The sequence below is a fragment of the Phalacrocorax aristotelis genome, chromosome 2 (genome assembly GCF_949628215.1).
Source record: "Phalacrocorax aristotelis chromosome 2, bGulAri2.1, whole genome shotgun sequence".
Taxonomy (NCBI): domain Eukaryota; kingdom Metazoa; phylum Chordata; class Aves; order Suliformes; family Phalacrocoracidae; genus Phalacrocorax; species Phalacrocorax aristotelis.
The window spans coordinates 144,912,101-144,928,038 of NC_134277.1; positions in this window are offsets into that span (position 1 = coordinate 144,912,101).

The window sequence follows — 15,938 nt, forward strand, 5'->3', positions numbered from 1 at the left end:
TTCCCCCCCATTTCGAGCTTCGGTGAGAAAGCCAGACCACAGAGGCTTTCTTGGCTCTCCTCCTGCCTTTCTTTAGTCCAATATCGTAGTAATGGCACAAAGCCTTTCTCCCTGCTGTGAATAGAGATTATCGTAGCCAAAGCTGCATTATACACCGTCATCCCAAGTATCAGGAGAGCCAGTTAAAAACAATTGCCTTCTCCATCTTCTGGCTCTTCTCCTTGTGCCTTTCAGCCAGTTGCATCAAGAAAATCTGCATTTCCTAACAAAAGAGCCTTGTTCTCCACTGCTGTTTTGGGTAGGATCGAGTGTCAGTGGTATGCCTGCCTGCTGCGTCCCCCGCGAACGCTCAGCTCAGGGCCTGCCCTGCCGGAGCATGGGGTCAGAGAGCTGACGGGGATTTTCCGACTAGCTGCTATCCCTGCCCTCGTACGTCACTGTGAATGGGAGCCAGAAAGAGGTGGCCAGAGGCAGCGGTGCCAAGATGCAACTCCCGGGCATTGCCACTGCTGATATTTATAATTTCTCCTGTCTGTGCCGTGTTGATGAGATGATAGGATAGCTGTTTTGCTAGGCAAGCTGTATTTTTTTACCACCGATATCTCTTGCTTTGTCATCATTTCCTTGCTTTATTATGAAGCCCTTTTTTTTTTATGAAATGCCTCACTAATTCCTATAAATAAGAAGGGTGAGGCACATACTGGAGCAACTTAAAATGTTTGCAGTGAAAACCAGTGTTACAGACCAGAGATGTACAGACTGCAGACTGTCCACTTGGACCATGACTCACCACTTTATTAGTCTGAAGAACCATATCCAGCAATGGCAGCATTTGCCACTTCATGGCCTGATCTGGAGGGTGCTGGCCTCTTATGCCGACTTCTACAGAAATCTTCATGTGCTTTATGTGGGGCACGTCATCAGTTTGCTGGCCCGAGGCTGGAGCTCTCGGTGTGCTGTACGGCAGAGCCTGCCAAGTAGACCTGTCTCATCATTGGTTTCTCTGGCAGCAATAAAGATTGAAGCATTTCTCTAAAATCCAGTAACAATCCAGAAGGGAATGAGAGCCTGTGGGCAGGAGCCTGCCTGGAGAGCTGAATGGAGAATTGTAGCCCTATGACACAATTTACAGAAGGTTGGCTCAAGAGCTTTTTAGCTAATTAACACTCCTTGCAGTTTCATGGGCTTTGCCACAGCAATATGTTCTTGCAGGTGATGTATGTCCTAACCAGTGCTTCAGATTAAAAATCCTAAGAATAGAGATGCAAACAGGGAGGCAACGGATATTCAGAAGGGGAGCATCCACTGAGGACAAGCAGAAAGGGCAGCCCTTCCAAAAAATGAGGTCACGGGAAACCTACCTATGTTCATGCAAGGTTGGTTGCTGAGCCTAGCGCTGTTCCAGTCCGGTGCTCTGCCCAAAACCACTGCCTTCTCTTTTGAAAAGCAGAACTATAAATTACAGGTGGGCTTGAAACAGAAGCCGGGATCTCAAAAATCACATTATGTTTCTGGAAACATCTGATTCATGTCCCAGATTTGCTGCTGGTCTCCGCTTCACTACATCTCAGGATGTGCTCAGCTGTGCGGATGGGCTCAGCTTCCCCTGGAGTTCAAGCTCTGTGGATCTGAAGACCTCTCTCATTTCACCTGTACAACTACTACTTTAGCCTGAATCCAACCCTCATTTATTTGACAGGCTGAATTCAAGCTGCCGGTTACAAGCCTATGTTCTGAGAGGTCCTTTCACCTGGAAGCTGCAGAATCCTCCCTGCAGACCTGGGCAGCTCATCCCTGTGAAACAACATGGGGTGGAAAGTCACATCTGGAGTATGTGACTTAAAAGGGAGTTGAAGAAAGTTGTCTCTGTGGAATAATCGCTGGAGGTGACTTAGAAATTAAACTTATGTTTTTAGAAAAGGTACAGCATTGAAGAAGCTTTCAGGGTGAAGTGCAGCTGATATGTGAGGAATCCATTCCATGGAAGTTCCCTAGTAACTTTAGATGTTGGCAATGCCAGGAGAACTTGGCGTACTGACTTTAAGAGTTGTTCAGAGGGTGGAGCAGTGTGGAGGCATCACGGCCAGGCTCTGTGATAAATGGGAACTCAAGGTACCATGGAATGGCTTATTTGATGTGAAAAAGCTGATTGCTCCTTCCTTGAGGTCTCCTTCATGCTCCACTTTTTAGACAGTTAATTGCCATCCCTGTTTTGTGAGCAGCAAATTGATGGCACACAGATCTCAGCCTTTACTGCTTCTCTGGCTTCCTCCCTGCTGCTTTGCAACATTCAGAGGTTTTAAAAGAAGGTAAGAGCAGAACATGGAAGGTTGTCCAGAACTGCTTATCTCCTTTTCCTGACCCCCAAATGGTCATGTCCTGCAACCCTCATGGAGCAAGGGAGGATGCTGGATCACCTTTTAACTCACTTTGTTTTCCTGACAGCATTGCCCTTCTGCCCAGGGGGGCTGAGGTCTCTTGGGATCCTGCCATCCCCTTTCTTGTGGTACAGAACTGGGGGTGCTTTTCTTTCTGTGTTAAAATATGAAAAATGATGGCACTTGAGGGGAGCCTCACCTCTAAACCACATGGTGCTACGGAGGGATGCCCAAGATCACTCCCATTTGGATGGGAATATCTGAATTAAAAAGCCTCAGCCTGCTGCCACCAGCCTGGTGGTTCATCCCCCAGCCATAGTCCCCTGGTGTTGTCCCCAAGGGATGTCCTTGAGGCATGACCCCTCCCTCTGCAGGCTGCCAGTGGCACATAGGGTGGCCGTGCCCCAGAGCTGCAGCTGGGCTTGGTGCAGGTGGAGGAGAGACCAGCATTGCTGCTGCTGTGGCAGGCGAGAGGAGCACAGCAGCAGGGTTTCTGACTGGCTGGAGCTGCCTTTCGAGGGCCGCCAGCTGCATGTCCTCTGAACCACACTGCCAGGGATGAGAGGGGTTGAGGCACATGGCAGCAAAGGCAGCCTGTCCCCCGGGTGCCATGCAGCGGGTGCTGGAGGGGACATTACGTTCATGCCCGTAATCCCACTACCAGCTTGTGGCCAGTGACTAAATAACCTCAAGACAATTTTTAACTTTCCCAGCACGAGCTCCTTTTTCAGCAAGATGACGTGGCCCCCTGGGAGGCTCAGGCACTGATGAAGCAGCAGTCTTGTTGGATTTCCCCTCCTGCCACTGACAAAAACCACAGCTTCCTTCCCCAGCAGTGGGTGGGTGCTTCTGGCGCCCTCCCAGCCCCGTTCCCTGGGGCAGCCAGGTGCCTGCCATCCTCCCCAGCACCCTTCAGCCCCGGGTAGAAATACCAGGTCCCCATATCATTTTTGTGCTCCTGATCCCCTGCACCCCCGGGGAAGGGATGATGGAAAAAGCTGTCCCAGATGGCATGTGCTAAATGCACCGAGGGGCATCGGTGCAGCACGAGGTCAGGGAAGAGGGTTTCAAGGCCCTTGACAGCACACGGCCATCACACCAGAGTGGCACGTGTGCACTGTCACTGTTGGTCCTGCTCTGGGCAGAGGCGTCAGAGTAATTGGTAGGCATGTGGCTGCCCTCCATCTCACTTAAATGATGATTTCCTGTTATGCTGGGGGGGGAGTGTGCCCAGCTGCTTTTGAAAGGATGCCAACGGCTTTCTGAAAGCAAATACGTTACATTTGCTGCATCAAGTCAGAGCAGTGCTGCCTCTCTTCTGAGCAGGGGGTGAGCCCCATCAATCAATTAGCACTGATTAACCAGAAGGAAGAGGAAAACTGCCTCAGGTAACATAGTCCTGCTCCCTGAGTACTGGAGCAGAGTGTGTCAGGTCACAGTGCTCCTCAATCACAGCCTTAGATGCATGGGGTAAACTGTTCCTGGCTGCTTTCCACTAGGGAATAAGCATCAGGGCTGGGCAGGGGGTGTCCTGGGTCAGGAGAGGGAGGAAGGGGTGGGGAGCAGAGGTGGGGGGACAGGGCTGGGCAGTGGGACAGGGTAGATGAGACATGGTCACCCCACAGGGAGCTGGCTAGCAGGGCTGCCTTTGGAGCGTACCTTATCTCAGAGCTCCCTGGTCTCAGACGTTTGTACTTAATTGCTTTAATTCCTCATTTCCTGGCTTTCAGCAGTCTGACCTGCACAGTGGCAAAGGCAGTGTTTTTCAATGCAGCGTTGCAAACAGACCCTGAAGGTGCCTGGCTGCAGTGCAAAACCATGGGTGCTCCTCCTACCGCAAGTGCCCAGCCCAGCTACCAGACATCAGAGTTGCCCTTGCAGGTCCAGCCCCAAGTGTTGAGAGGCATCTGTGATAGACTAAGGGCTGGGAATGTGGTTTAATTCAGCAGGGAGCTCTGCTGTGTTTTGTCCAGTTGAAATCGATGGTGTTGCTAGTGGGAACTGCCAGCTGCGTGGGTGAATGGGACCTGTGCGCACTCCTGAAGAGACTCACAAAGGAATATGGGCAAATCAGTGTCTGCCCAAACTGAGAGGCCTCAGAGAGTCTGATTTGCACATTTTTTTTGTTCCAGGGATGGAGTTTTTAATAAAATATTTTGCCAGCAGATGATTCCCCTTGAGAACTACAAGGGCATTGCCAGGGCATGCAGAGATGCAGTTAGAAAGCAAGAGATCAGCTCGAATTGAAATTGGCCAGAAAGGTCAAAAACTACAAGAAAGGGTTCCTCAGGTATGTAAACAACAAGCAGAAACAGAGGGAAAATACAGGCCCTCTGTTAAACAGGAGAGGTGAATTAGTCACCAACAGTGCTGAAAAGGCCAAGGTTCTCAACACTTTCTTCACCTCTGTCTTTACCAGCACTGTTGGGCCCCAGGCCTTGGGAGCGAAAACCAGGTTGATGCAAACACAGACCCACCATCAGTGAAGGAAGAGTCAACTATTACAGGAGCTTGACCCCTACAAGTCGATGGGCCCTGACGTTATCCACCCAAGGGTGTTAAGAGAGCTGGCTGATGTCATTGCGAGGCCAGTCTCCATAATCTTTGAGAAGTCATGGAGATCAGGGACGTCCCAGAAGAATGAAAGAAGGCTAAAGTCACCTCTAGCTATGAGAAAGGCTTACTTCAGTTCCCAGGAAAGTTATGGAACAAATCCTCCTGGGGACTATCACAAGTCAAATGAATCACAGCTGGGAAAAGCCAGCACGGATTCACCAAGGGCAAACCGTGCTTGACAAACCTGATCGCCTTCTGTGACAAAGTAACCTGCTTGGTTGGTGTGGGGTGAGCAGTGGACACTGCCTGCCTGGATTTCTCCAAGGCTTTCAATACAGTTTCCCACAGCCTCCTTCTACAGAAACAGATGGGTTACAGTCTAGACAAGTGGTCTGTGCGGTGGGTGGGGAACTGGCTGACAGGACGCACCTAGAGGGTGGTGGTAAATAGCTCCTTTTCAAACTGGCAACGTGTCACAAGTGGGGTCCCCCAGGGATCGATATTGGGCCCAATGCTGGTTTATATCTTCATAAGTGATCTGGATGGTGGGATCAAGTGGACCCTGATTAAGTTTGCTGATGATACCAAACTGAGTGGGGAAGGAGACACTTCAGAAGGGAGAGCCACCCTGCAGGAAGACTTGGACAGGCTGGAAGAATGGGCTAACAAGAACCTTATGAAGTTCAACAAAGATAAAGGTAAGGTCTTGCACCTGGGAAAACATAGTCCAGGAGTGCAGCACAGACTGGGATCCACTTGGCTGGGGAGCAGCTCTGTGGAACGGGACCTGGGGGTCCTGGTGGACAACCACCTCAATATGAGAGAACAGAATGCTGCTGCTGCAGCCAAGAAGGCCAACAGGATGCTGGGTTGCATCAATAAGGGCATCACCAGCAGATAAAGAAGTCACTATCCCACTCTACTCAGTGCTTGTCAGCCCACACCTGGAATAACGTGACCGGTTTTGGTCCCCGCTATAGAAGAAAGGTGTGGACAGGCTGGAAGGGGTCCAGAGAAGGGCCACCAAGATGATCAAAGGACTGGGAAGCCTGCCATGTGAGGAAAGGCTGAGAGAACTGGGTTTGTTCAGCCTTGAGAAAAGAAGGCTTAGGGGATACCTTATCGCAATGTTACAGTATTTAAAGGGTAGCTACAAAGAAGACAGAGATTCCCTTTTTAGGAGTCTCATGGAAAAGTTGAGGGGTAATGGGTACAAGTTACTCCTGGGGAGATTCTGATTGGACACAGGAAAATTTTTCACACTGAGAACAATCAGCCATTGGAATAATCTCCCTGGGGAAGTGGTGGATTCCCCAATATTGGACACTTTTAAGATTCAGCTGGGCAGGGTGCTCACCATCTTGTCTAGTCCATGCTTTTGCCAAGAAAGGTTGGACCAGATGATCCTTGAGGTCCATTCTGAACTGTTATTCTATGATTCACTTCATTATTAGTGGGAACAAGACTTAGCTACTCTTGAACTCAGAGAGATTTTTAAGCCCTCCTACCTCCAGCAGAAGCCAGCTGTACCTGGCACCTGAGCAGAGGCAACCTGAGATAGCCCTGCTTAGCCCTTCCTTCCCCAGCACACCGGGGCACGGCTGCTTGGGGAAAGCTGGGAAGAATACCACAGCATATTTGCTGCAGTATTTTAAGTACAAAGAGATACCAGGCTATGATTATCTTCCATGAGGATGTGAACAGATGAAACATGGTGTAATTTGTTATTCTTATGTTAAAATTGCAATGTACGAGCTGCTAAGGTGGCTAAGGATTGAGTGACAGCAGCAGCCTGCAGGTCGGCTTGTAGCAGGCATTGAAGTTTGAGGAATTCTCAAGGGCAGCTTCCTCTTGTTCCTCAGATCTGCATGGCATTTGGTGAGGTTTACATGGAGATGAACATCTCCCCCCCCTCTTTTCAGTGTGAGAGTTTGCCCTGGGCTTCCCCGGAGCGTTGTGGGGAGGTGTGGTTGGACACCAAGAGCAGGTCACAAGAAGAGTCCTTGCAGTGCTGTGGGTGCCTCTGTCTGCCTAATTAAAGACTAATAATTAGGGTTGCCATTCTCTTTATTTTTAATTATGAGGTAGCACTTTATTTTAGAGGGCAAAAATAACTCTGTAATTATCTTGCATGATTACTCAGTTATTAGCCAGTCCCTTTTGCTGCAGACACCCAGGAGAGCCCTTGGCAGGCTGTCACAGGGCTACGTGGGCTGGATGGGACCCCTGGTGAAACCATCCCATCCTCTTACCCACACCACGCACAGGCCCCATGGGGGATGAGAACAGCATGAGCCTCCAAGCACAGCGGATGACTCCTGGCAGTGAGACACAGCTGTCCAGGAGCCTTTGGCTCAGCTTCTGTGGGCTGCCCAGGCCTCACCATCCCATGTCCCCAGTGCACCCAGCCCAGCTCCTTTCACCTACGCAGGCACAGGCCAGGTCTGTCAGCTCCAAGCACCGACTATGCTAATGCCCCACGCTCGCCAGGAGCAGCCTTATGCCATAGGGCAGTGCTGAGCACTGCGGTGCACAGCAATATGCAAACAGTTGAGCAGCATCAGCCAAGAAACTGATGTGTTCTAAAACAGAATTATTTAAGAAAGAATGGAGGAGTGCAGAAGGCTGCTGTGAGCAGCCCTGTGCTTCTCAGCCATCTGGCCCCAGCCCCTGCTGGTGCACGGGGTTGTTCTTCTCCAAGGGCAGAAGGTGACATTGCCTTTGCCCAGGCAGGTTGCAGCACTGCCTGCCTCACTCAGTTCTGAAGGCCCGAAGAGTTTATGTGGTCACTGCAGTGAGAGCCAAATGGGGCTTCTCTGAGCACAAGGGAGGAAAGTGGTGCCTTGGCATAGGGAGCAGCTTGGCGTTGACCTGGCTGCCCAGTGCCCTGTGGGCTCACAGCTGTGCTTAAAATGTGATGGATGGGTTAATTTTTCCTTCTGCTCACAAGCCCTGGATAGGTGGAAACCCTGTTCTCAGCTTAGCCTCCATCACTGCCTGCACCCCACGCTCTGCCAGGCACGGGGAGGTCTCTCGTCCTCCCTCTCACCCCCGCCAGGTTTGCTTCTTTAGCTGAGCCATTCTGGAGGCTGGCTGGTATTTCAGTCACTGAAGAAATTAGTAACTGATTTATATAACATCTCGTGTGACTGCAGGGTCTTCACGGAGATGCAACTGTGAACAAGTACACTATTGGCAGAACAAGAAAATGCTGCCAGAAAACTACCCCATGGTTAACCATGGGAATCACATTGCCAGGCCAGCTGCCACTCCGCTGCCTTGCAGCAGCATCCGTCCCTGCGTGCTGTGGCTGTGTCCCATTTTGCCACAGCTCAGCTCCGCAGGCGAGGTCCCAGCAGCTGCGTTCTTGTGCCCCTCTTTCTACAGGCACCAGGTCAGGGCCTGTCCCAGCAGCACAGTACCCAGCATGTCCCCTCACCTGGGGCCTGGTCACACCAGCAACGCCTGCCAGTGCTAGCAGTGCCTCTCCTGCAGCCTCTGCCTGGGTATGTCGATGGTTGATGCCCAGCAGATGCAGGAGGCTGTGTCGTAAGGCCAGCTCGCGTTTCAGCAGGAGCTGGGTGCTGCTGGCTCTTGCTTTCTTTCTGGCGCCCTGCTGAGAAGCCAGTGGCCGTCTATCACCTCTGGCCATCGGCACTTGTGCTGGGGCAGGAGAGACGGACTCCCCGTGTACATATGGGCAAACCTGGGCAGAGCAATGCCAGGGCATCAGAGCCTGCAGCACTTCTCAACTCTCCTGGGACTGAAGCTCTGAGCTGGGACGGTCCAGGGGTTATTTTGGGTGTGTGCATGTCCATGGGCCACCAGCTGCAGACCTGACGCCTCTGTGCAGGAACGGAAACCCTGCCGGTTCAGCAGCGGTAGGTGGGAAGGCTAAGCAGCGGTGCCAGCTTCCCTCTCAGCACCTGTGATTTAGCAGTGAAGTCTAATTAGGAAATAACAAAGAAATGCTTGCAAAATAAAAATGCTTTTGATGTGAATAGAAATGTTTATAATAATCTGAATTTTTCTCATGTAGATAGGGCTCAGAAAATGTATTTTGTCAAAGTGACACGCAGTGAGCTCTAGTAGGTGTACCCATTTCAGGATAAAAGGAACCAAAGCCACTCGCTTGATGAATCTGAAGCTTTCTTAGAATTACAAAAGGAATAAATGATTTTAATCATATTAACTCCTGGGTGGTCGCCTGGATCTTTGTGAGCAGCATTCATCACATCCCAGATGGTGTAGTTTTAAGCGTGCACAAAAGCAACTTCAGATGATCTCTTTTTCAGTGGTATGAGTTATCGCTAACACCCAAAAGGCACTTTGGATTTAATTTCCAATATGAGAGCGTCCAGTTCACTAAACCTTGGTGTGGGAAGACAACTGCTGCTCTCACTGGTGGAGGAGCGCCCTGCGGCACCAGCACGTCCCCGCAGCCTCCCTGGGCCTCTGCCGCAGCCTTGGCATGCACAGCATCCTCCCCACCGGTGTCTCAGAGAGGGTCTGGTGGCTGACAGCTGGTGAGAGGAGAGGAGGAGCTGCGGGAGCTGGGCCACTTGCCTCTGCCACACAAACAGCTGGCCAGGAGACGTGGCCCCTCCTCATGCCTCCCACAGGTACCGGTTGCGACAGTGCAGTTCTGGCCCGAAGCCACAGCAGCTCAGCATGGCATCTTCCAAGCAGCTGCAATCAGGACATCAACTGTTGAAGCTGCTATATGGTCATGTTTATAAAGAATGAAGAACAATGTCTAGGACTGTACCTTTCCCTCCAGCAGCGTGTTTGCAAAGGCGATTTCTCAGGCTGACTTTTGTTCTCAGGTGAGTGAGGCCACTAAATTTTGCCATACTTACATTTGTTCAGCAGTTGTTGCCAGTCTTCTTGATTCAGTAAATCAAAGTTCTTCACCAAAGGACTTATTCAAATGCAAAATGAGTTAGACTTTTTTTATCTTACTGCACATCTACTTCAGGAATTTCAGAATATTAAGAACCCCCAGAGACTCCTTTCTTCTCTCCAGTTACCATGGTTCATCTTGACAAGCAGTGATGTCCCCACTTGCTGGCAGCTGCTGGCAATGCCATGGGCTCTGGGGAGTGATTAGGGCAAGCGGGAACAATCGCATGTTGTTTCTGGAAGAGGCACCAGAGTCCGGCTCCACAGTAGGATTGTGGTGGAGTATCTTAAGAAAAAACATTGTGGGGCAATGGAAACCAAATGAACTCCCCACTCTCCCTTTCCCATCCCCTCTCCTCTGACTGAGCTGGTAGGAGACAGCAAATGCTAGAAACTGTAAAATTCAGTTTATTCACTCTAGATCCTGACTATGTATGACAGAAAGATTCACAAGTGAAAAAGCACCGAGAAATGCTGTGCCGAACATTTACATTCTAAACTTGGTCCGATACAGCATGTTGGTATCTCCCTACAAACCTTGCTTGGCTTCTATCTCCAGCTCATCATGGTTACAGCAGCACGCTACTAAAACCATAATCTTGAGGCAAATGTTAAGAGATCTCATCAGCACATTGTTTACTGTCAAGTAACAACACAACATGAGGATGAGTTAAACTTCAGTGTTGAGAACCATTTACATGTATTGTCTATGAAGAGAAAGTTCACCTTCCTCTCTCCTTAGGGGAAAACGACGAAGCATTGTGCCTTTTTACTGCCTAACCTAGTTTCTTTTCAGGTATAGAAACAATTATAAACATTTTTAGGGTCAATACCTATTTATAATTACACAGGAGTAGAGAGCATGCAGGGCAGGATTCAGCAATGCATGACCTCTGTTTCACACAGGAGTGGCTCATCGATGAATCAGGCCAGCTCAGGTCATAGATGCTCACAAAAAACACAGGTTGAAAAAGCTGTTGCTTTTTCAACAGCTCCACGGGTTGAAAAAGCTGTGTACCACACGTGGCTCTTGCAAGTTTGCAGGCTCAAGCTTTACATGCAGACTGTGGTTTCCTAATGGGCTGTAGTCAGAAAGGGTGCTCCCGCACTCTCCTGGTATTGACACTGGCACCTTTATGCCCTTGTAATCAGGGACCCCATCCAGTAGAAAATAAAGATTAGTTTTCAGCTGCATCAGTCTTCTGATTGTGAAAGCACATGAAGAGATGCGTAGGATAGCCCAGCCTTCCTAGGAAAGAAACACAGCAGGACTGTAAATCTTTCTCACCAGTGTAAACTACAGCTTTTGCCATGATGCTTTTGCTTTTTAATTGCAACATGTGCTTTCTGCCCTGTTGAGCTTCCAATCCAGTTTCTCTGAAAGGCCACAGCAAGACCCCTACTGATTTTGGAAACAGCTAATTCCCCATTGGGTATGGGGCACAGCACAGCAGCAAGGACTAGCCTCCAAAACCAGAGAGAGACCTGCTCTGACGGGCGGCTGCACGTGGGGAGTATGGCTCCTTTCCTTTGCTTTGCAGTGAAGATGAGGTCAGTGGCCTGATGTACACCACTCCGTGCCAATCGCATCAACATGCTCCAGACGGCTTTGAATTAATAACAAAAACATGCCCAGGTCCCATTTGCAGGTTTCCCGAATGCTTTTTCTGCTTGAATACTTACTCTCAGCAGCTTTGCATGTCATTTTGCCTTGGTGTTCTGCTTTGTGTGTACGACAGGTTGAAACATCAAGAGTTTGTTATCTGCACAGCTCCTCTGTTTATTCAGAGATTATGATTTTGGCAAGAAATAGCTTCTTGAGGCCCTGGGGTGCCAGCAGGCACAGGGGTCACTTGCAGGCAGGGCCCACGGAGAGGCACCAGCCCTGCCAAGGGGCGGCTGCCCTGCTCCATTGCCCTCCTGCCCCAGCCACATAAGCACAGTAATGAGAGAAACCTGGAAGGTTTTGCAGGAGCTGCCTGCTGCTTTCCCCACTGCTTGGCAGTAAGGGAACCGGTTACAAAAACAACAGGGTTAGGAGTCTCCCTGCTCCTCAAATCGTCATCTCCAGACACACAGAGGGTGCCCTTTCAGGGAGCTGCTCATGCACATCATCTCAGGAATGCTGCCAGAGCTGCCTGCTCCCAGAGACACAGACTTTTAAACATATGCAGCCTGGCACTGATGTGGGGGAAAAGGGCAGTGGACAAGGCTGCACACATGAAACAGAGTGGGCACAAGCCAGGACAGGGAGGGGCAGCTCCTCTGACTTCAGCCATCGAAAACTGGGGCTCACTTGCCCATCGAGAGAGGAAAGAGGGAGAGAGGGACGTCTCCAGGAGACACAGTTTACCCTGCGTCTGTCACAGAGAGGGTTAGTCACCCCTCCAAAGGGTCCTTTTCTGTTGGCTTTAGAGGGGCCAGAAGAATTACTACCACCCTGCATGTCTAGGCCTGCTCCTGTAGCCAGATGGAGAGAGTGCTCCCACTCTGCCTCCTCCATCTACAGTACCAAGTCCAAGGGTTAGATGCTTTACAGGTCGGCACCTCGGCTGCTTTTATGGCTTGATGGTGAGGGATATTGTCCAGGGGTCTCTGTGCTCACAAATGCTCCATTAGGCTGGATGCGGTGTTGAATTTGGGGAGCCTGACATCTTTCTTGTACTACATGACCTGGCACACCAGATGCTTGCTGTCATGAGACAGATAACGATGCTGTCCTATGAGCTAGACAAAAAGAAAGATTACAGGTATCTCTGGACAGAAAACACAGATGTTGCTGCTCTACTAAGAGAGCTCAAGTTCATTATTTACTGCAGAAAATGGAGTTTCAGTGGGGCTTGCCAATAGCACGCACATGCAGGCACCAAGGCTTTAGTACTTAGGTCTCTGGACAATTCTCTGGTGAGGTTACAAAGCAGCTAAAGCTGCCAGGCAGTCACGGACAGAGACATGAACTCCAGCACCATGTCCAGCCTCTGGAGAAATTCTGCAGATGCACTGAACAACAGCTGAGAGCATAAGGCCCCCCAGGGCATGTGTTTTGTATGCCTCTGTAGAGCCTAGCACAGCATTTGCTGCCATTATCAACAGCACAAACATCTCCTTAGAGATTTCCCTCTTCTCTCAGATAATTCTGCATATTCTGGCAATTCTGAGGAGCAACAATTCTCTCAGTCCTCCTCCTTCAGCTACAGAAAAGCCACAGTTCTACACAGCATCCTCACGCTCTCCCTCAGACATGCAACTAAAGGTGGGTGTCAGACACTTAAGAGCTACTGCTGAAAGTAACTACAAAAGTACTTGTTTTTCCATCAACAATATAAGCAACATTTTCATTTTTTGAAAGGTAGATTTTACTTCTTGCTGTAATACACCACTGAAATTGCATTAGAGTATCTGATAGCTTCTCAGTCTGTTTTTCTTTTTTTAATTGAGTTTTATCTTCTGCTGCATATGGTCTTAGCATAAGGAGTTTAAGTTTATGACACAACTGGAAACCTTAGCACACACTACATGAAAGAAAAGACATAATTAAAGAGGAGCTAATACCACAAAAAATAGTGTTACAGTCCATTCTGAAGGGTTAACAACTAAGAGAAAAATGTGTCATCAGAGTCTAACAGACATTTCTTGAACAAAGAAAAGGTCATTTGGCTCATCCCTCTTGGACATCTTATTTCCTCTTGAAAGATATTTAACTGACTCTTTAATTTGTCCCAGGAACCTTATTAGGGAGAGTGTGATGTAGCTTTTGCTCAGTACGTGGCATGAAGTCTGCTCCTGATTCAGCTTATATTTCCTCAAAAATATGTTTTTCTATAAGGCTTAAATCACATCTTGAAGTTCCTTGTTTGAGTAATAAATGTTTTAATCAACATTTCAATTTGAAGATCTCTTATACGAATTTAAGTCAAACCTGGCAGCCCTGAAGACTGAAGTCCATTCTTCAGCCAGGGAACAGGAGCAGGAGCAAGGCAGGCAGCTACCTGCAATTTCTCTGCCAATGCCTCAGCTGTGACCTTCAGGGACAGCTTATAGGGACAGAGGAGAGTTTAGGCTTCCTCATTATCTTTCCAGGAAAATGTAATTTACTATTACTGTGCCACAAAACCTAGAGAGCCCCAATGCCAGATGGTGTGATTGCAGCAGAGAAAGAGCTGGCCTGTTTGGTTGGCCTTTGATGGATGAACTTTGCCATCACCAGTCTGCACTGGACGCCTGCAGCGAGTCCATCCAGCTCCTTGGAGGTTTATCACTCATGCTGCCTTCTCAACTGGAGCCGGAGCTGACAGGCAGGTGACGGAGGTTGGGCACATCATGTCCCCAGGTTCCAACAAACTGAATTTCCAGGGAACCATTTTGGAATATTGCATCAGTGATGATGCTGATGATGGCCACAAAGATATGCTCTCCTAATGGCTCAGAACTGGCTCTTCATTTTACTGGTTGACTTGTCATTCATACCGTCAGCCTTGGACAGGATTTTCATGTTCCAAAGCTTTAATGACCACAATGCGTTAACTGACTGATCTGCAAAAATGACTCAGGCGTCCATTATGTCAGCCTGCGGGTGGGAGATCGTCATGGCTTTATCTCTGAAATTAGTTAGTTTGGCGTTTCAGAGAAGCAAATCTCAGATGGGGATGGAGCCCTCAGAGCACTGTTATATTCAGCAACAGTTGCTAAACATGCATACTGCCCAGTCAAAATGCTCATAGAGACAGGAAAGCAGCACAGCTTGAAAGTCAGGTGCAGCATAGGCATAGGACAGAGACACTAAGCTCTTGAGCTTCTTTGGGGAAGAAGATGATTCCTTTTCATTTTGCAACAAAATACCCTATTTACCAGATAATAATACCAAATAATACCAGTATTATCAGAAGAAAGTGAACAGACAATTCAGTAATTGGCTACCTTGTTTCACCGATTTGAGAGGGAAAAGGAAAAAAAATATTGAAATTCAGAGCCAGAATATCCAGATTTTTTCAGTCTGAGTGAAGTTTCTTCTTAAAAAACCTTCTTGGCTGACTTTCAGGTGGTATCCCTAATTAAGCCCATTTTGACTAGAAGGCATCTGGGGTCCATCCTTTACATTTCCATGGGTTTGAAACATGAGGTACTACCGAAATATTTAACAAGGGACATCTTCGGACATTTTTACACCCCCATTATTACTATGTTTATCCCACCATAGAAAGACTCTCCATTGCATCCCAACCATCAGAGCTATTTTCTTCCCCTCCTTGAAAATCCATCGGTCCTTTCACTTTCTGCTTGCCTAATTCCTCACCCCTCCCCCAATCTGCTTAACACCCCTGGGAGGCCCCAGGGATCCTCTGGCAGTTCGTCCATCCTGACAGTCGCTCCTGACAGCAGGAGCCGTGGAAGGCGGCGAATTGCCTCTTGTTTGCAGCTGCCGGGATGCAGCTGGGTGGGTGGCAGGCAAGTAGCTCCTGCATGATGGCTGGAGATTGTCCTTGGCTTGTACACACTGCAATTGGGAATGTCAAGTCTGATTTTGATTTTACTTTGCAAGTGTATTCAAAACCTTGGGCCTTGTATGTACGGCAGATTCAAGAGCAGGGAAGAATTATTTCTGGTGCATATTATATCGTTGTAACAGTCACTGAAGCGAAAACTCCCTTTGCTGATGAACCCCTCAGGATAATAATTTTAAGCTCCTGCAGTAATGGAAAAGGAAAGACTGTTGAGTCTGTGATGACATGCCCCAGTGCTCATCAGGCACTGGCAGGTATTTTAGTTAAGAAAAATCAAAACCAATTAGGCACTTTCTTTAAAACCTTTATCTGTGCAGCATTTGGTAACTTCACTCTGATGATGTCATTTTACAAGTTGCCCTATGACTTTAATCATGACCTCAATTTCTGCTGGGGATAGCAGTAGAACCAAACCCAAATTTTAATCAAAAATCTCATCACAGTTTTCTAAGTACCATAGGCCTGACATATGCTTAACACAGAAATTCTTAGTTTAGAAAAAGGCAGAGAAAAAAGAAAAAAGATACAAGTCTAACTCTGCTTCTCTCTGAAGGTCACATTTAATGAATCTGATGCCATTTTGCAAAAGTCCAGACCATTT